Raw genomic sequence first — 21,855 nt, forward strand, 5'->3', positions numbered from 1 at the left:
AATTGTATGCACCCCAATCATGTTTTCTCAGCATGCCATCCATCATGGCATTTCTAGTGGCACATAAAGTTGGGTCCTTACAATCTCCCCCACTTGAATTGTGGACATCCTCATCAACATGACCCTACCAACTCCTTTGATCAAAAGAGTTTTAATCATGAAGAGACACTTCCACAATACATTTGAACATGGATCTAATACCATTTTAATGGGGCTAGATTTTTCATTTTGTTGAAGTGTCACATACTAGTTAAGAAGCCTAGTCATATTGACATGACTTTGCTAGTTAGGAATGACCATAAAATATTTGTATCAATTGAACTACACCTAACCAACATGTATGGACTTGTTACCATACCTCATTAGGGGAAGTTTGAGGTCTAAAATGGGCCTCCTAAGGAAATTATAAAATAATAGTGGAAATAATAAAATAAGATTAAATTACATTATCAAATTTCAGAAGGAAAAAAGAAAAAAATATTTTCTCAACTCGCATTTTCAACTTATCTCCCTATGGTTTTACTCAAATTTCGAGCGAAGACACTCGTTAGATGGAAAAATTGATTCCTCATGCAATGAGTGCCCATGTTGCATATTTCGATAGACCCTACTACACGAAAAATGAGAAATACATGAAAAACATGATTGGAATCACGTTTTTCATGTATTTCTCATTTTTCATGTAATAGGTTCCATCAAAAATATGCAACATGGGTACTCCTTGGATGAGGAACTAAATTTTTCATCCAACGAGTACTCCCACTTGAAACTTGAGTAAAACCTTAGGGAGATTAGTTGAAAATACGAGTTTAAAATTAGTTTTATTATTTTATTATTTTTTAATATTTTTACCTTTTTACTCCAAAAATGGTGAATCATCCCCCATGGTTGACATCTTCATCTTGAATCCTATTGGTTCTTATAAAGCTTATTTTGGTTATATATTCTTCTTAGGAGGCCCATTTTAGACCTCAAAATTCCCCTATGTAACACACAGAATTCATCACATTCTTAAGTCATGTCCTCCTTTCTCAAATCCTACTGTACAACAAATCATCAGTCATTTACCCCTACTAGGCAAGACATGTTGGTATCACTAAACTACTTGTTAGTACACCATCCTAACCATCGCAAGCCTACCACTTATGAGTTGGTTTACAAGTCTACCAAATTGTATGCACTCATTATGCACCACATTCATTTTTTCTCAGCATGACATCCATCATGTAATTTCCAATGGATCTTCAAGTTGGGTACTTATAGTTTCCCCCACTTGAATTGTTGACATCCTCATCAATATGACCCTATCAACTCCTTTTATGAAAGGTATTTTGGTCATGAAGAAAGGCTTCCACAATTTTTTACATTTGAACATTGCTCTAATACCATTTCTAATGGGGCTAGATTATTTTTGCTTGAGTGTCACATACTAGTTAAGAAGCCTAGTCACCACATAATGCTAACATGATTTTGCTAGTTGGGCATGACCATTAAATATTTATATCAATTGAAGTATGCCTAACCGACATTTCCTAACTTTTTACCATGCCTTTCCATGGTAACACACTCTCAATGCATCACACTGCTAATTCATGGCCTCCTTTCTCAAGTCTGATTATACAACACATCATCATTCATTTACCCTTGCTAGGCAAGACACATTGGTCCCACTAGCATACTTTCTAGTACACCATCCTAGCCATCTCATGACTACCACTCATGAGTCATTTTACAAGGCTACCAAATTGTAGGCATTTATTGTGCACTCCAGTCATGTTTTCCCAGCATGCCATCCATCATGCCATTGCCAATGGCACCTCAAATTGGGTCCTTACAATCTCGCCCACTTGAATTTTTGACATCATCATCAACATGACCCTATCAACTCCTCTAATGAATGGTGATTTGGTTGTGAAGGAATATTTCCACAATTTTTACATTTGAACATGGCTCTAATACCATTTCTCACGGTGCTAGACTTTTTTTTTTTCTTGAGTGTACCATACAAGTTAAAATACCTAGTCACCACACAACACTTACATGAAGTTTCTAGTTGGGCATGACCATCAACTATTTGTATCAATTGAACTACACCTAACCTACATGTCCTAAATAAACCAAAGCTAACCATCTTCAACCATGCAAAATGTTAGAGTGCTTGTGACACTGTATGCAATGATGTGTCATTGCCATTCCATTATTGTATATGCAATTTCGATTACCTCAAGCTAAGAATATTTGAACAACCAACTACCAAAAATGAGACCATGTTGTCATTCATATAGGCCAACACAGTGGCTGCCAAATCAACATGTATTCTCTCGCGACAAGATCAAAAAGTCGAAAAAGGAAGGTGTGTTGGTCAGACTCGTTGGGGCACTAACCTACAACAATTCCTATCATGTCCAACCTCCCCAACATACTGACCATTTATCGATTAATTTGGGATATGGTAGAGATCACTTTTGTGGAAGGGGTGAACCAACATATATATAATTCAATCCTTCCTGTATAAGTTAGAAAAACCCCTGGAAAATTAGCATGCATGAAACTTAGGGAACTGGATCAAAAGATGGATCCATTTTATTTCCATGATAGTCCATGAAAATCATGTCCTTGGTTTTCTAGGGATTGAAATACATATGATGAACTTATCAACATATTTCCTTGACATTGTAACAAACACAATCCATCACATTGTCAAGTTGTGGTGTCCTCCATAAAAGCCTACTATGTAGCATTTCATTGATCATCCACACTTTCTAAGCAAGCCATCCCCCATCCTCCTAACCTAGGTGCCAATACACCAACCTAACCATCTTGCAACTACCACCTATGAGTTGATCACCAATGCTACCAATCACATGGACTTGCCATGTACCCTTAGTCTTGTTTCCAACATGCCATCCATCATACCATTTCCAATAACACTTTAGGTTGGACCCCTATATTGAACAATACTATTGTGAGAGTCCACTAAGCGATTTTTTTGAATAACCCGTATAACCTAAACATAGCAAAAGGTTTCAATGTCTAAAATCATTCATTAGGAGTTTAACTCATACTTGGATTGATTTTTTAACTATATATAACATTGACTTATTAACCCATATAACCCATATAACCAAAACATAGCAAAAGGTTTCAATAACCCATATAACCAAAACATAGAAAAAGGTTTCAATGTCTAAAATCATTCATTAGGAGTTTAACTCATACTTGGGTTTATTTTTAAACTATATATAACATTGACTTATTAACCTTTCATAGGTCTCTTTATTTTAATAATGAAGTGTAGCTTTGTTTTACATTTAGGAAATGGGCTCACCAATGGATCTATGTTTATACACAATAACATTTATTGTATAAAAAATTTAATTGAATACTTTTCTTTATAAAATATTTGGGTTTTTTTTCAATGTTTATTAGTTGATTTGGTTTAAATCTTGTCACTATTGTTATTGTTCTTGTTCTTTAAGGTTATTTGGTTTAAAATCTAACATAGTATTAGAGAAGGGGAAACACTCTCACTATAATAAAAACACTCAGTTGTGAAATTTGCTAAATTTAATGTTGAAGCAACCACCTTTGTGAAAAAAATGGTTACCATGCTAATGAATGTACACTTTCCAAGGTTTAGACAGATTATATGGGGAAAATTACTACGCTTGGAAATTTTATTTGAAGTCATTTCTTAAAAGTCAATAAGTATAGGATGTACATAATGAAATATAATATGCCATCAAAGAAATTCAGGTTACTTGTGAGGTACAACAATTATTAGGAAATCATAAGGTTAGAGTTGTAGCTATGAGTGCTACAGATGGTTTGACGAGAGGAATGAGAGTGATTGACACGGGAGCTCCTCTAAGTGTTCCAGTTGGTGGAGCTACTCTCGGACGAATTTTCAATGTTCTTGGAGAACCTGTCGATAATTTGGGTCCTGTAGATGCTTGCATAACATCTCCTATTCATAGACCTGCTCCCGCCTTTACAGAGTTGGATACAAAATTATCCATCTTCGAAACAGGCATTAAAGTAGTAGATCTTTTGGATCCTTACCGCCGTGGGGGAAAAATTGGTTTATTTGGAGGAGCTGGTGTGGGTAAAACAGTGCTCATTATGGAGTTGATCAACAACATTGCTAAGGCTCATGGAGGGGTATCTGTATTTGGAGGAGTAGGAGAACGTACCCGTGAAGGGAATGATCTTTACATGGAAATGAAAGAATCGGGAGTAATTGATGAACAAAAAATATCAGAATCAAAAGTGGCTCTGGTCTATGGTCAGATGAATGAACCACCGGGAGCTCACATGAGAGTCGATTTAACTGCTCTAACCATGGCCGAATATTTCCGAGATGTCAATGAGCAAGACGTACTATTATTTATTGATAACATCTTCCGTTTTGTCCAAGTGGGATCAGAGGTATCCGCCCTATTAGGCAGAATGCCTTCCGCCGTGGGTTATCAGCCAACTCTTAGCACGAAAATGGGTTCTTTGCAAGAGGGAATCACTTCCACAAAAAAGGGATCCATAACGTCGATTCACGCGGTTTATGTACCTGCTGACGACTTGACCGACCCTGCTCCTACTACGACATTTGCACATTCAGATGCTACTGTCATACTATCGAGAGGATTAGCTGTGAAGGGTATCTATCCAGCAGTGGATCCTTTAGATTCGACATCGACTATGCTCCAACCTTGGATCGTAGGCGAAGAACATTACGAAACTGCACAAGGGTTAAGAAAACTTTACAACGTTATAAGGAACTTCAAGACATTATAGCTATTCCTGGACTGGATGAATTATCGAAGGAAGATCGTTTAATCATGGCAAGAGCAAGAAAAATTGAATGTTTCATATCACAACCCTTTTTCGTAACAGAGGTATTCACAGGTTCCCCGGGAAAATATGTGGGTCTCATGGAAACAATTAGAGGTTTTCAAATGATCCTTTCTAGAGAATTAGATGGTCTTATCGAACTGTCTTTTTATTTGGTGGGTAATATTGATGAAGCTACTGCGAAGACTATAAACTCCAACATGGAAAGTTAATTCTGAAAATGACCCTAAATCTTCGTGTACTGTCTCCTAATCGAGTCATTTGGGATTCAGAAGTTAAAGAAATAATTCTATCTACTAATAGTGGTCAAATTGGCGTATTACCCAATCATGCTTCACTTGTGGCAGCTGTAGATATATGAGTTATGAAAATACGTCTCAATGGGCAGTGGTCCACTATGGCTATGATGGGCGGTTTCGCCAAGGTAGAAGTGATAGAATCACTATATTGGTAAATAATGCAGAGAGAGATGTTGACATCGATCCCCAAGAAGCCTAGGAAAATTTTTGAATAGCTAAAGCTGACTTAGCTCGAGCCGAAGGCAAAATACAAGCAATTGAGGCTGATTTAGCTCTGAAAAGGGCTAGAACATGATTAGAGGCTATCAATGCTAGCCCCCTCGTCTCTAATTAACATTTTCTATAATGATCTGAAAAATGGATTCAATGTTCCGCCTCGATCCAAACACGTGGATTAAAACTTATTAGATACCATTGAAAACTCGATGGCATCTAATAAGTTTACCTACTATTGGATTCGAACCAATGACTCTCGCCGTATGAAAGCGATACTCTAACCACTGAGTTAAGTGGGTCATTTATTCTCATAGGTAGAGTTGGATTTATAAACGATTCTAAATCGAAATCGAATTAAATGTATAGACAATGTATGTGTCCCTGGCACAGATCGAACTTATTGGATCATAGTATTGGATCATGAAATATCTACCTTGACATAAAGTGATCCATCTGGTTAGTATAGTAGTGTATCACCAAGACTGGCAAGGAAGGGCTATAGCTCAGCAAGGTAGAGCACCTCGTTTACACGTGCGCCAATGGTTTTCGGGAGAGTTTATCGATTCGTTTGATCCACGAAATAGATTCTATGTGAAATAGTCTTACTCTATAAATTTGTTTCTCTGGGGAACAATAGCATGACAAAGATTAAGTTCGATCTGATTCGAATTACGGATCTAATTGATATGGTCAATCCTAGCTCTGTTCAATGCCAGGCATAATGAGTATAATATGGGGACCTCAAAATAGATTCTTTTCGCTCTAGTTTCGTTCTGGTAACATATCACAAAAATGAAATCTACCGGCTATGCATATTAGATCTACATCTGGACCAACGTTTGCTTTAATCTACCCCACCATTTTATAGAATACACATATTTCATGGAATGCATTCTGGAACAAACAATATAATAAAGAAGTCTGTTGGGTTGGGACAAAAGAAAGAAACTATTACCCCTTGTCCAGAAATTATGTGGACAGCGACCCAAAAGAAGCTGCTTTCTGCCCTGTTACAAATAGATCTCTACTCAGCAATAGATCTTTCCGAAATGATTTTATATCATTGTGAGATGAGTGGGCTCATCTCATAACGAACTTATATGTGAAAGATTTGATACGTTCCATGGATCGATTGACGCCTACCAATTTTGTTCGCTTGACCTAAACTTTCAAACAAATTAACTGAAAGACAACAATCAAATTTATATTTGATTCATCAAATGTTCACTATCTCCGTCGGTAGATGAGCCTTTAAATTTGTATCTTTGTCCCATAACCTGCATAATAATATAACAAAGAACTTGATTGTATCATAACCGTGCATGTAAGATAACAAAATTTTCCAGATTGGAAAACCCTATACCTTCTAATACGATAAGGAAGGATACAAGTTCAAATGGTCTAGATTCATCGAATCTGAATATATGATAAGCGAATAGGGTCAAACTTGTCGACACAGCCACAACCTTGATCATTTTAAACAACGACTCTCCGATCAAATACGCTGCCCAGAGTTGTTCAGATGGACAAGATCTTAGTATCAAGATAAAACATACAATAAATATCGAGATAGATCTCGATCTATTCCATTTACACCGAACCATTTTAATGGTTATGGCCCGTTCTTTACAACTCAAATAACGTGGGATCTACTGAACCAATCTGCAAAACTGTGTTAGTTGAAAACTAAAATCTAATAGGGAAAAACAATAATTATCACCCATGAGTGAATAGACAAAGGATCGATACAAAAGAAGAAAGATTCTTCTTTCACGTTCAAAAGAACGGAGGGAAGATGGGATCGGGATATTTCTCCGGGAGAAATAAAAAATACTTCATATTTATCACATATTTGATAATAAGCCATACAACTTGTGCGAGAGTTGAGAGTTAGTCATCGATCTTGCTTTGATCCCCTATCAGAGGTCACCGACCCACATAAGAACAAACGTTAGCTCGTTTTTTATTCTTGGAAGAAATGACTGTAGATAGATAAATTGGTTTTTCCGGGGCGGACGTGGCCAAGTGGACCAAGGCAGTGGATTGTGAATCCACCATGCGCGGGTTCAATTCCCGTCATTCACCTCATAAAAGAAGATAAAAAACGGACTGGATCCGAATCCGATTTGTTGTCATTTTCATATTTCGGTGAAAATATTTCTATCTATGTAATAGAAATGGACACCTGAGCCCTCTTTCTTCGTGGGAAACATGAGCCCTTTATCAGACTTGAACCAATGACTTACGCCTTACCATGGCGTTACTCTACCGCTGAGTTAAAAGGGCCCCCTCATCATATATGAATGAGTGAGTCTACTATGGTAGATGGACAACAAATTGGATATGGATGATCCATCTATCTTTATAGATATCAAGTTGAGAACATATATTATAGTAGCTCGTAGGGTAAGGATCGCTATACTGGAAACTCCGGGCTGAGCTGATACGAAGCGGATGGAGACAAGTTATGCCTGAGAGCATTTTCTAAAATATGTTCGTATTGCTAGAAGAGCCAAAGGCTCAACGGGTCAGGTCCTATTGCAATTACTTGAAATGCGTTTGGATAATATTCTTTTTCGATTGGGTATGGCTCCCACCATTCCCGGAGCTAGACAATTAGTGAATCATGGACATATCCGGGTCAATGACCATATGGTAGATATACCAAGTTACCCTTGCAAACCTCAAGATGTGATTACTATAAGAGATCAACAAAGATTGAGAGCTAATAATATGGAGCCATTCCAGTTTATGGCTCTTTTTCTTCCTGGAAGAGGAAGATCTTTCTAAAATGAATTAGAAAGAATTCAATTAGAAGATTAGAGGAGTTGAGCAAAAAAAATTCCTTGATAAAGAGAAAGAACAACCTAGAATTTCTAAAACTAGAATGGATAGAATCCTTTCTTCTCTCTCGGAAATAGAAGAGAGAGAATTAAGGAATTCCGGAATTTGGATTCAAATGTGGAAGGAAAGAAGTGACGGAATATCCGTCAATGGGATTGTGGCGTGTATAGTTTAGTGATACAGGTGGGTTTTATTCGTTACATTATCAACTTAAATAGTTAAAGGATATTTGGATGGATATCTGATCCATCCAAAGCTCTATCTATCTATAACTAAAGGGCCTGATACAACCATCAGAGTCAGAACAGTGAGCTGCACAATAACTTCTAGATCCATTTGGTTTTCTTTCACCCTCCATCGACTGAATGTATGAATAAAATGTTGTCGGGATCAATCACTTTTCTTCTATTTTGTCTTCTTCGGACTCCTACCCATTGGTGTAGTTTCGATCAGGAACATATGGCCTTGAGCAACTGATATCTTTACAATAATACATAAAATAGATAGAGAACCCTAAATAGATAGAGAACCCTTCAATATCTAGATAATAAAATTTGATACTGGAGAGAAATAAATGGACTAATCCATGTAACGCATTTAATCAAACTGATTGGGGAGGGAATGAAGATATGGTAATAGAGGTTCAATTTTTGATAGCTTTTTTTCTTGCTTTTACAGCAGGTATTCTAGCTCTCAAATTAGGTCAAGCACTGTATGACTGATTTTTTCTGCTTTTCTTGGCCTGGCCATCGACCAAGAAAAGCATAAAAAATCAGTCATACAGAACTATTTTTAACGAAATGAACAATACGATTGACTAGATTGTTCTTTATCCAACTGAATAATGGCAATATTCATTATATTGCCAATACAATCTGTACATACTATGGTATACACCTTTACTCCACCATTCATTTTGTTACACATGAACTCTTCCATCTTGGAGAGATGGCTGAGTGGACCAAAGCGGCGAATTGCTAATCCGTAGTACGGATCATCTGTACCGAGGGTTTGAATCCCTCTCTCTTCGTTCGTCCACTATTGATCCTGAAAACGAATAGCCCTGAATCTTTCTACGGAACGGAAAAGGCCCATTAACCTAGAGACTTCCTATTTTGACCCTTTTTTTTCATTGCATAGCACAAAATGATAAAGTTATCATTTTGACTGAGCATTTGAACTCAGTATTTTATTTTTTCCCGCAGTAAAGTATTACTATTTATGGAACAGTAATAGCTCCACTCTTTAGTAGAAAAATGATATGTTTTCATCAAAAATTATATCTGACTTAGTCCATAAATTGCAAAGGTATCGTTCATGAATGAATGGAAGGATTAGAATATCTCGTTTCTTTCCTCTTTTTTTATCAATATAAATGGGACCAATCCCTACATTGTGTATTGGTACATACAAACAATAAAATATCTTTGCCTCTCCCTGCTATTATGTATGAACAAAATTGTTTCAAACCTGTTCCATCATTAGCAATGTCCAAGTGAATAGATGTTCACTTTCGAGATGATCCGGGTCTAGCTCGATAACATGATCTCTTCCAATCCAATGTGAGAAAGTTACATAGTGTCTACTTTTTCCGATAAAGGGGTGTTTGCATGGGGTTTGCCTTGGTATCGCGTTCATGCCGTCGTATTGAATGATCCTGGACGGTTAATTTCTGTACATATAATGCATACAGCTCTAGTTGCTGGTTGGGCTGGTTCAATGACTCTGTACGAATTAGCAGTTTTTGATCCATCCGATCCTGTTCTTGATCCAATGTGGAGACAAGGTATGTTCGTTATACCTTTTATGACTCGTTTGGGAATAAAGGATTCATGGAGTGGATGGAACATCACTGGAGAAACTGTAATTAATCCCGGTATTTGGAGTTATGAAGGTGTGGTCGGGGCACATATCATGTTTTCTGGCCTGTGCTTTTTGGCAGCTATCTGGCATTGGGTATATTGGGATCTGGACATATTCTGTGATGAATGTACGGGAAAACGTTGTTTAGATTTGCCAAAAGTATTTGGAATTCATTTATTCCTCTTAGGAGTAGCTTGTTTCGGATTTGGAGCATTTCATGTAACGGGTTTGTATGGTCCTGGGATATGGGTGTCTGATCCTTATGGACTAACTGGAAAAATACAACCAGTGGATCCAGCATGGGGAGCTGAAGGTTTTGATCCTTTTGTTCCAGGAGGAATAGCTTCTCATCATATAGCAGTGGGTATTTTGGGTATATTAGCAGGTCTATTCCATCTTAGTGTTCGTCCTCCCCAACGTTTATACGTAGGATTACGCATGGGGAATACTGAAACGGTCCTATCCAGTAGTATTGTTGCTGTGTTTTTTGCAGCTTTCATTGTTGTTGGGACCATGTGGTATGGCTCCGCAACTACTCCGATCGAATTATTCGGTCCCACTCGTTACCAGTGGGATCGGGGATACTTCCAACAAGAAATAGATCGACGGGTTCGTGCCGGTCTGGCCGAAAATTTAAGCCTATCAGAAGCTTGGTCCAAAATTCCCGAGAAACTCGCTTTTTATGATTACATTGGTAATAATCCAACGAAGGGGGGGTTATACAGAGCAGGTGCAATGGACAATGGAGATGGAATAGCTGTTGGTGGTTAGGACACCCTATCTTCAAAGATAAGGAGGGAAATGAGCTTTTTGTACGTTGTATTCCTACCTTTTTCGAAACATTTCCAGTAGTTCTGGTGGACAAAGAAGGAATTGTGAAAGCCGATGTTCCTTTTAGGAGGGCAGAATCAAAGTATAGTGTTGAAAAGTAGGTGTAACTGTTGAGTGCTATGGTGGTGGACTTGACAGGGTTAGTTTTGGTGATCTTGCTATAGTTAAAAAATACGCTAGACGTGCTCAATTAGGTGAAATTTTTGAATTAGATCGTGCTACTCTAAAATCTGATGGTATTTTTCGTAGTAGTCCAAGGGGTTGGTTTACTTTTGGACATGCTACATTTGCTATCCTTTTCTTTTTTGGACACATTTGGCATGGTGCTAGGACCTTATTCAGAGATGTTTTTGCTGGTATCGACTCGGATCTAGATGCTCGAGTAGAATTTGGAGCATTCCAAAAACTAGGAGATCCAACTACTAAAAGACAAGTGGTATGATATTGCTCCTATCTCTTCTCTAATATATATTAGTACGAAATCTATCTCCATAATTGTACATTACGATCAAATCAAATCTATGGAAGCATTGGTTTATACATTCCTATTGGTATCGACCCTAGGGATAATCTTTTTCGTTATTTTCTTCTGAGAACCACCCAAACTTCCGACTAAAGGGGGAAAATAAATTTGCTTCTCCAAATCATCATTCTTTCTCTCCCATGAAAGAAAGAATGACCTTCCCCATAGAGAAGGTCATTCTTTCAATTAGTCCTCGTGATCCTCAAAAGGATCCCTAAGTTGTTTAGAGGGTTGCCCAAAGGCGGTGTATAGGGCATAACTAGTAAAGCTTACAAGTAAACAAGATATGGAGATGGTGACTAAGGTTGCAGTTTCCATTATTAGGTGATCCCAATATCATGGTATGTTTACCATATAATAACAAAGTTAACAGATCTCAACCAATACAATAGTTTCTATGGCTACACAGACCATTGATGATACTTCCAAAACCACGCCAAAAGAAACCCTTGTAGGAACGACCTTAAAACCGCTTAATTCAGAATATGGTAAAGTAGCTCCTGGATGGGGAACTACTCCTCTTATGGGTTTTGCAATGGCTCTATTTGCAATATTCCTATCTATTATCTTGGAGATTTATAATTCTTCCGTTTTATTGGATGGGATTCCGGTTAGTTGGGGCTAAGGAACTCCAAAATTCACCTGGTGAGCTCTTGAAGAAAAAAAAAAAAAAAAAAGAACTGAGGGATTCAAACCCAGACCAAATAGTGGCTTTGAGTTTTTAGCTTATCTTGTTCCAATAGTTTGATCGTGTAATTACTTTTCTCTAAGGAATTTTGGAATATGGGTGTGCGACTTGTTGAAATCGATCCATATTTATAGTACAGAAGACCGATCTGTTATCTTCATCAAGATGGTCCTACCTCATTGGATATTTCATTTCTAGAATATTGAATCTTTAGAACACGAGGTCTATCATAGATATGTTCCGGAAGATCTGAATTATGGTTTGTACCTATCATTTCCTCGTCACCAGACCTCCAATAAAGAAATTGAAAGAGGTATTTCCTATAATAAATCGAAGGATCTATCCCCTCTCATAATTATGTTGATTATGACCAAAGAATGATATAGTATCTGATTTCTCTTAGTTAGCATATTTCGTCAAATGAGCGAAAATGAAAAGGTTATTACCCAGAGAACCTTTTGGGGATTTGATAAAATCATCGGGGTCTAATTGAAATCTGAGGTTTGGATTGATTCATCTATTGAGATCTCGACAAGATAATTCCTATAAATCGTCTATATTAGTTCTTTTCTAGGGGACTGATATCACACGAATAGGGTAAAAGATCGTTCAAAGGGCCTATAGTGATTTATCATAGGGATGAGCCGACTTGAAATTTTGGCACTTTTTGAAATTTTGGCACTATAGAGTCTTCTAATAGAAATTCTAGATTGTTTCGAATGATCTTCATTTCTCCAGCCGGTCAGGCAACGAACCCTCAAGTATCTCTTTTCCCAAATTTATTTATTCGTGTCCAAAAGAATTTGCATGTTCTTGTTCAAGCCATATGAAGGGAAATTCTCATGTACGGTTTTCAGAGGGGGAATTTCAGTTTACCTATCTCAATAAAGTATACGATCGGTTCGAAGAGCGTCTCGAGATTCAGGAGATTGCGGATGATATCACCAGTAAATATGTTCCTCATCATGTCAATATATTTTATTGTCTAGGGGGTATCACACTTACTTGTTTTTTAGTACAAGTAGCTACTGGTTTTGCTATGACTTTTTACTATCGTCCGACCGTTACAGAAGCTTTTGCCTCTATTCAATACCTAATGACCGAAGTTAACTTTGGTTGGTTAATCCAATCAATTCATCCATGGTCGGCAAGTATGATGGTTCTAATGATGATCCTGCACGTATTCCGTGTTTATCTCACAGGTGGATTAAAAAAACCCCATGAATTAACTTGGGTCACAGGTGTAATTTTGGCTGTGTTGACCGTATCTTTCGGTGTAACTGGTTATTCTTTGCCCTGGGATCAAATTGGTTATTGGGCAGTGAAAATTGTGTCTGGTGTGCCTGAGGCTATTCCTGTAATAGGATCTCCTCTGATAGAATTATTACGCAGAAGTGTTAGTGTGGGTCAATCTACCTTGACTCATTTTTATAGTTTACACACTTTCATATTACCCCTTCTTACTGATGTATTTATGCCAATGCACTTTCTAATGATCCGTAAGCAAGGTATTCCAGGTCCTTTATAGAGAGGAAAGATAGATTGAAAATAACTATTCATAACTTATTGTTCCGAATAACGATAGTAATATATCATCGCCAGGAATATTTCTTATTCAAAAATGGAAATATCCATAGAAAATATGGTCCTCGGATTTATCCTTTCGATTTTGGAGTATTATTCATCCAATACAAACAAATAATTGGAGTAGATTCTCAGATGGAGAAGATGGATTATGGGAGTATGTGACTTGAACTATTGATTAGGCCATGCAGATACTTTCTCCGATCTACCACATAAATATTTCTAATAAAATGTGTCTCTGTCCCAATTTCCTTATCAGAAATAGGAAGTTTAGCACCTGGGTGGAAAGGCATTGGTCAGTTTGTTCCGTTCCAAGAGAATTCTTTCTATGATCGAATCCGAATCAGGAAGGGCTCCATGAGATCTGGACAATGGGACAATATTTTCATATATTCAATAATTAGACTATATGACTTTACTTCTCCTTTTCATAGTGTGAAAATGCATCCATTTCCCTTGCATCCATTTCGATGGGAAAACTATTGGAGTGAAAGAAGGGATCTAAGGAGAGAGGCCGGATCAATAACAAGTCAATACCTTGTATGCTAAAAAACTTTTGAGGTCTATTCGTGGTGATAAACACAAATTACAAGGACTAAGATGGTCCAAAAGGCTTATCGATCATGATCGAATTTGTGAGCTTACTTGGGTCATGAGCATTTAACTGGAATAATAAAATGACCAATGATGGATGATCATAGACATTATTAGTTCCTATTTTTCCAATTCGTCTTCCATCATGGGAAAAATAAGTGATATATACTTCCTCCAGTTATTGTTCGAGCCGGATGATAAAAATTGGCATGTCTGGTTCTTTCGCGAGATAGATCCATAAAGATCTACTTATCCCAATAACAAAGAAACCTGACCTAAATGATCCTGTATCAAGGGCTAAATTAGCTAAAGGTATGGGACATAATTATTATGGAGAGCCCACTTGGCCCAATGATCTTTCATATATTTTTCCAGTAGTAATTTTAGGTACTATTGCATGTACAATAGGTTTAGCGATTCTAGAACCATCAATGATTGGTGAACCAGCAAATCCATTTGCAACTCCTTTGGAGATATTGCCCGAATGGTATTTTTTCCCTGTATTCCAAATACTTCGTACAGTACCTAACAAGTTATTAGCTGTCCTTTTAATGCGCTCAGTACCTGAGGGATCATTGACGGTGCCTTTTCTAGAGAATGTGGATCAATTTCAAAATCCATTTCGTCGTCCAGTAGCTACAACAGTATCCTTGATCGGTACTGCAGTAGCCCTTTGGTTAGGTATTGGGGCAGCGTTGCCTATTGATGAATCTTTAACTTTAGGTCTTTTCTAATTTGATCCAATTGTCGAATATAAAAATATTTCAATTTTTTTATTCATATATCTAGGGAGTAGTTGCTTTAAGACAAATTATATCTCCTTAGATATACCCATCTTGTCAGATATTTCTTTCGAATATTCCACAAAAGAGAGATATGTCAAATATTCTCATGACTCTCCAAAAGAACTTGGGGAAAGGAAATGAAGAGATGAAATGAAACCAACCATTTTATGAACCCGAAACTAATTCCTGGGTGGATCAATTGCAAAAAAAAATTGTAGAACTTCCAATACCTGTTCGACAGATTCCTTCCCGAAGTGTTCAATTCTCATTAGATCTTCTCCACTATAATTTAAGAGGTCCAATAATGTATGTATATTGGCTCTTCTGAGGAAGTTATAGGTTTTGGGGGGTAACTCTAATTGGTCAATGAAAATAAGTTGAAATTCTATTTTTTCTTTCATTTCCCCTGTATCAGTCAATACGTGGGAAAGGGGGAAGGGGAGCATATTAGACCCTTTTTTATTTTTCATTCCATCGATGTTTTGTTCCTCTCCATGCAGGAAGGGAATAAATAAGTCGATCAAATTTCGAGAAGCTTCATAAAGTGCCTCCCTAGGAGTTAACCCCCCATTCGTCCATATTTCCAGGAAAAGGACTTCTCGTATTTCATTTCCACTCCCATAGGAATGAATACTATAATTCGCATCGCAAACAGGCATAAAAACAACATCTATAGGAAAAATTTCGTCTTGATAATTATTTGGACTATGTATAATATATCTGCGTTTTTTTTCAATTTGTAATCTGATATCAGAAGTAATTGATTTAGTAAGTCTAGCTATATGTTGTGTAGTATCAATTATTTTCTCATAAGGTGGTAATATGATATCTTGAGCAGTTACATTTCTATGTCCAACAATATCAATAGAAGCTTCTCGGATTCCGTACGAGTCACTTCTAAATACAATTTCTTTTAGATTCATCAAAATGTCATGTACTGATTCTTCAATACCTATTATCGCGGAATATTCATGTTTTATGTTCTCTAATTTTACACGTGTGATACATGTTCCTTCTACTTCTCCAAGTAAAGCTCTTTGCATTGCGATGCCTATTGTATCGACTCGACCTTTGTGGAGCGGGGATAGAGCAAAACGGCCATAATGAAGACGCTTACTGTATGCTCTGGATTCGATGCATTTCCATCGTAGTGTCTAAATAGAGACTGAGATTTCATCTCGAATCATACCAAGAATATTTGATCAGATCATTAAATCATTTCTTTCTCTTGAAATTCATTCAATTCTTACACATGTCTCTTTTTGGGAAGTCTACATCCATTATGTGGCATAGGGGTTACTTCACGTACAAAACTTAATAGTATGTCACTTCTACGAATGGTTCGTAATGCTGTATCTCTCCCTCGACCAGGGCCACTTATCATAACTTCTACTCGTTCCGTACCCCAATCCATTAATGCACGAATAACACTTTCGGCTACAGTCTGGGTAGCAAATGGTGTACCTCTCCTTGTACCTTTGAATCCACAGGCACCAGCAGAAGACTAAGAAAGAACTTGTCCCCGTACATCTGTAGCAGTCACTATGGTATTGTTAAAACTTGCTTGAACGTAAATAACTCCTTTGAGTACTCGATGTTCATTCCTACGTGAACCAATTTTTTTTATAGTTTTTGACATATTAATCATTATGAGTTCAGTTCGAAAAATGCATATCGAAATCTATTTTACCACTAGATCTGTTAATTGATATAGAAGAGGATTACCCCTGTTTTTGCTTATGTCTCAGATTAGAACAAATTATCATAACTCGTTTCCGTCTACGAATTGGTCGACATTTTCCACAAATTCTACGAATCGAAGCACAAATTTTCATATTTGTGACCCTCCAATTTGCTCATATTACATTTTGTTTCCTGAGACAGAGAGTTGGTTTCATCTGTGATTCTCGATCCCTATTAGATGTTCAAAAGGTGATTCAATCGTTTGAAGATTTGTTGCTAAGTCTATATATTATACGTCCTTTGGTTAAATCATAAGCACTTAATTCGACCTTGACCCTATCTCCTGGTAGTATTCGTACGGAATTACGTCGAATCCTACCCGAAATATGAGTCAGAATCTGACATCCATTATCTGTCAGAACTCGAAACATACCGTTGGGGAGTGATTCAGTAACCAAACCTTCCACATGGATCAGATTCTGTTTCTTCATTGAATCTCCTCCTCTTTTGATTCAAAAACTTGACTAACGTGCTTGGATGAAGATGAATGGTGTCTCGACTTGCTCCGACTTTTCATACTATGGGGATATCTTACAGAATAAATATTTTTGGACAACATTTGGATTAATTACCATACATAACATAAAATTTCTCCTCCAATTTTTTTCTGTCGAGCTTCTCGATCCGTCAAAATTCCTTGGGCAGTAGAAAGAATTACGATCCCCATTCCACCTAGAACTTTTGGAATTTCTCGATAATTAGAATAAGTTCTCAAACCAGGTTTGCTAGTACGCTTTGACGTGGTCATATATGTCCTTTTCTTCCTTCTCCGATATTTTGAAGTTGATATCAAAAAATATTTTTGGCTTTCCTGATGTTCCCTAACATCTTCTATAAAACCTTCTCGTAAAAGGATCCTTCCAATGTTCTTGGTAATATTAGTAGTTGTTACTCGAACCGTTCCTTTTTCTACCATGTCAGTGTTTCTTATAGAAGTAATTAGATTGGTAATAGTATCGTTACCCATGACGAACGAATTCTTAGGAATTCCTGGTCTCGATATAAAAGGCATGTTCGATCTTCTTTGAGGAATATGCCTGAGGTGCAATGAATTTAATTGATCCATGTACCATTTGATGAACCTTAAGTCAAAGATTCTTACAAGATCTATCAGTACTTATAGTACTTCGAGAGCCAATGAAACTATTTTCGTGAAATTCAATTGTCTCAATTCTTGAGCGACCAGACCAAAAACTCGAGTTCCTTTTGGATTTCCTTCCTGATCAATGACAACGGCTGCATTGTCATCAGATCGTATCATCATTCCATTGTCACGTTCAAATTCTTTACAGGTGCGTATAACTACGGCTCTAACTACTTCTAATTTTTCCAGGGGCATGTTAGGTACTACTTCTTTAATTATAGCAATGATAACATCACCTATATGAGCGCATTTATGATTACTTGCTCCTAGAACTCGAATACACATTATTTTTTGGACTCCACTGTTATCCGCTATATTCAAATAAGTTTGAGACTGAATCATTTTTCCTCCAAAATATTTTTTACCTTGGCAGATAACATGAAAAAAAGGAAGAGTTCTTACGAACTAGTAATCTTCTTCCACAAGAAATAACTCTTTGATTCTGTATGGATGGGTTGGGTTAAGTAGTAACAAATTGAGTACGTATAGGCATTTTGTATGCACTATTCTAGCAGCTGCTCTAGCGACGGTTTCGGATACTCCGCCCATTTCATAAAGTATTCGACCAGGTCTGATGACAGATACCCAATATTCGGGAGATCCTTTCCCGGAACCCATACGTGTTTCTGCAGGTCTCATTGTAATAGGTTTGTCGGGAAATATACGTACCCATATTTTTCCGCCACGACGGGCATAAATATTAATCGTTCTTCGTCCAACTTCTATCTGCCCAGATGTGATCCAAGCGGGTTCAAGTGTTTGAAGAGCGAATCTACCGAATTCAAGGCACGATACTACAAGAAAAGGATACATGACATTATACTCTCATAGTGAAAGAGAAAGTGAAGCATTGTTGTGTTGAGGAAAGTGACCACATGAAGTTGTGAAATAAATTGAAAGTCTTGTTCACTACCAACAATACCTCTCACATCAGTCATCTTGGTTTTTTTTGTTGATCAAATATTTTTCATTAATGCTTCAAAAGAGTACAAAATATATTTTTGGATGACTCTTCTCTCCTGGCCTCACCCCAACCAAATTTGTTGGCCAGGAGAGAAAGATTGATATAACTAGTAGCATGCCAAAAGCCATAATATTTTAAAAGACCACAATTGTTGAGGTTCCAAGAAACCAGAAAGGATATGAACAAAATCAACCAACATTACAAATTACGAGGATGAAATATAACATGACTAGCTTAAGGATTACCCAGAGGGTGAGGTTTCCCATGAGCATGATACTTAAGATTTTCTATTCGGGTCTCTAACCTGTCTAGCCGGGCATGGAGGTGACATTGTTTATGTTGGAGAGATGCTAGATGATCAAGTTGGTCCCATTGGGCCTGTTGAATGTCCTCCAAGGTTCATTGATTCAGCTTGATGCTCCTGCATTTTCCTGCTCATTTCCACCACAAGAGCAGTAACATGACTGACTTGTGATGCAATGAACTCCAAAGTCGGGGGAGGCGTTGTGGACCCAGGGGCTGGAAAAACATCCTGAGCAATTTAACCAACTGACACTGCCTCCATGCCATCCTCGTCCTTAACTCTCCTCGCATGAACACCTTGCCCTGCCAAGCCTCCCTGGATGGCCCCTGCCTGTCGCACTCGCCTAAACAAAATATTGCACTGAGGTCTCAAACCACCAGACCAACAGACCTCCAAGAATTTAGAGCACCAATGTAACCACACACAACACAAATTCTATGAAAGAGGCATTGAATGGGCTTGCACTGCCCCCTAGAAGAAGCAACCAAGAGAAAACGAGGAGCAACAGAACAATACAAAAGGCCTAAGGACCTCGACACCCCCTTTCCCCAAAATTCCAAAATACCTTCAGTAGAGAAGAAAATATCTCACCTGCCTTTACTCAACCGCCCAGAGACAACACACTAACCACCTCAACACTTACCACAGAGAAATAAAACAAGGAGTTGAGGCTCAACCACAACAATCCTGGCTTCCAACACTGATAATCCAACTGAGCCTTGTTGGTGACCCAAACGAAAGTTAGACCAACCTAGAGCACAACAGCGCCAACAAACCAACACTCAAAACTAACAACCAAACAATAGAAGAAAGTAGGGATACTAGGGCCAACATCACAAGGACTCTAACACTAAACCCTTGCCAACTACAAACCCAAAGAAGAGGTAAATAAGGACTTAGCCCAGAAACCAGAAGAGAAACTTCCTTTACTAAAAAATTCTTGACAAGACCGAAAAACCCCAGGAAAAGGTATGTCAATTCCCAATGAAGTTGCCAATTTTCCAGTGCTACACCAAGTTAAGGGTCCCAAACAATGAAATACAAAATTCCCCATGCTAGCATAGAAGTGAAACTCCACTGCACAGACACAAAACTTGCAATGTAGTTGCACTATTCCAAAGTACATGGGAAGCCAACATGGGCACTCGTATCCAACCGCTTACTACTACCAACAATGCCCATTAGCCAAACTAAGCACCACAAAGTTACCCCTTGCCAGGTTATAACATATTACCATAATCACCGAAGGCTCTAGACCCTCACATCCACTAGCCACACTTGTCACACTACATATTCACGTACCTTCTGCATTAAAGGTGGGGGTGCACTCCCCAAACCCTGTCCCATTGTTATAACAATGCTCTGCCACCCCCATCGGGGACTCACGTCAATCATCTCGAAATAATCAACTATTCTCATTAAGTCTCCTATTAATTTCACATTTAAATAAGTGTGTGAAGTACATACACAACATAAGTCACTCTTACCCAAAGACAAGTCACTCTCTAAAATTTTGGCAAAAATACTCTTACAAATCAAGCTAATGTAGTGAAAGACTACAATGGTCCACAATGTAGAGGTCAAAGCACACACATAAGAAACAAATACATTGAAGAGACTTACTTGGGAGTATTGTAATAGACATGGACATAATTAGAGGGATCATTGTACTAACACCCAAAATCTAAAGGTACAATCATAAAACATTTTGTGCAGAGAGGCCCTTTAAAATCGAGTATGGGGAAGGTTAAATAATAATAATAATAATAATAATGTCGACTCAATTAAAAAATAATAAAAAGTTAAAACAAGTCTACTTAATTCAATTAGTTAATTGGGGGTTGTCTTGGGTGGTTGGGCAAAATGGTTATTATCTTCCCCACCCAAGTTTAATTCCCATGATTTCCTTGAAAAAAATGGGGTCTACTCAATTCAATTTGTTATATTGCAGTCTTATTTTTATTAATTGAATCACTAATAATTTCTTTGTAAAAAAAAACATAATATGCATATCACATTAAAAATGGTTTAAATAACGATTCTTCATATTTGTAACTATGATATTTAAATACTTTATGTTTTTTTTTGTAAGCTTTGCAGGACTACATCTTCAACATGTCCAATATAGCACCCCAATCAGGGCGGGGAATTGAACCGGTGACTTCACATCAAGGAGTGCCTTAACAGAGCACCCGATCATCGTCTATCCAAGATCCCATGGACTACTTTATGTTTAAATTTAATTAATAACCATTAAAAGACTTAATACTTATAAGGGAGATGCCTAAGCTGCAATTTAACTATTGTATATTTTGGTTTTTTCTACCGCATAACAACAATTTTTTTGTGTGATCATGGTTTTTTGTTATTTAAAATGCATTTTTGAATGCATAACTTGATTGAGCACCACAAAAGACCCTTGGAGTACTTAGATTATGTAGATTTTACATCTCAAACTTGTGATTCCAACAAATCCTACTTGTTTTCGAGCAAAATTGATTAAAAAATATGCCCAGATAAATGCCTGAACATATAAGAGGTATAGTATAAGGATGTGTAGTTCCTTTCATGCTCAACTAGAGTTGATACATGGAATATTAAAAATTGATACATGGTATATTAAGA

The sequence above is a fragment of the Pinus tabuliformis genome, chromosome 3_2 (genome assembly GCF_031772625.1).
Source record: "Pinus tabuliformis cultivar Carrire ecotype Pingquan chromosome 3_2, CPIR1, whole genome shotgun sequence".
NCBI classification, from domain to species: domain Eukaryota; kingdom Viridiplantae; phylum Streptophyta; class Pinopsida; order Pinales; family Pinaceae; genus Pinus; species Pinus tabuliformis.